Here is a 1,314-nt window from a genome sequence, read left to right as displayed (position 1 = left end):
AAACAGAGTAGAAGAAGTCAGAGTAAGGAGTGGCCAATCGATCCAAACCAGCCAGACTCACACGGTCATCATCCGCGGCCTCGACCGGTTACTCCTGGCCACACCTCTCACCTTAGGAGTTCGGTCTCCAGGGGCGACTTCCTTCTTTTTCTCCTTTGACTTCTCCTTGTCTTTCTGTCTCAAATCCATCCTCTTGATCACACGCCCAAACACACCAGGAAATTCAAGAACAATCTTTTGGATCAAATCGGCCAATCCAAGGTTTGTGTCTCTCTTTCTCTCTTGAATTTTCTCTGTGTTTCTCTCTGTGTGAAAGTGAGTAAAAATCGAACAGAATGGCACAAATGAGAGAGAGGACGACTTAAATTGTCCCCAACCGCCTGGGCGAACAGTTACCAAAAATCACATCCCTTTTTCCCAAAACCGTCCCATAACCGTCCCTTAACCGCCCATTGGCGGTTTCTCCCCTTTTCTTCCTTTGACAAATCGATCACTGAGCCTTAGCTCACACTCTGGAAGCTTGCCCACTCCCTGTCACAAGCCTAAGACCAATTTGGTCGAACTGTCCCGCACCCGGACCATCGGCTCGCCCAGTAACCGTCCCAGACTCATCCACACTGATCCGAACCAGAACGCACCGTTCATCGGATTGAGCTGACCTCCAGCTGTTCCCAGCTGAGTGAGCTAGTCCACCAGCTCCCGTGAGCTGAACAGATCTTAGTGAACTGAATACCAGCTGAACCGAGCTGATTGAACTCAAACCAACAATCCTCCAGCTGCCTAAACACTCACTCAACTCCTTTAACCTTGTTTCCATCCTATCCTGGTTAAGTCTCAGCTGACTGAGGCCCTTAACCTTCATTTATGGCGATGATACGCTTGTCTCAAGGTCCAATGACCTGACTGGTGCGTCTCCCCGCACCATGGCCCGTCCGGCCGATCATATCTAGGATCGGGGACATGACAAGTCTCCTCCACTAACTTGGGATTCGTCCTCGAATCCATGTTAAGTGTTTTCTCAGGAAGAATTTGTCTGTACGAGTCCGGATACATAGCTTTCATTTTTGCTTCTGTTTCCCAAGTGATGAGGTCTTTACCATTGTAATCCCACACAGCTTTGATCATGGGAACTGTCTTCTTTCTCATAGCTTTCTCTGACCGATCCACAATCCGAACCGGCAAGGTTTCCAAAGCCAGGTCCTTACCAAGGTCAGCAGGAATCTCGGGCAAGACAATGTCTTGTTCAGACAAACATTTCCGGAGTTGGGATACATGGAACACATTGTGGTATGCATCCATTGCTGATGGCAAGTC

General features: G+C 48.9%; 1 pseudogene; it reads right to left on the bottom strand.

Moving 5' to 3' along the window:
* Positions 1 to 858: 858 nt before the first annotated feature.
* Positions 859 to 1,314, bottom strand: part of LOC106338731 — a 5,197-nt pseudogene continuing 4,741 nt past the window's right edge.

The sequence above is a fragment of the Brassica oleracea genome, chromosome C4 (genome assembly GCF_000695525.1).
Source record: "Brassica oleracea var. oleracea cultivar TO1000 chromosome C4, BOL, whole genome shotgun sequence".
NCBI classification, from domain to species: domain Eukaryota; kingdom Viridiplantae; phylum Streptophyta; class Magnoliopsida; order Brassicales; family Brassicaceae; genus Brassica; species Brassica oleracea.
This window is presented reverse-complemented; position numbering and strand designations above follow the sequence as displayed.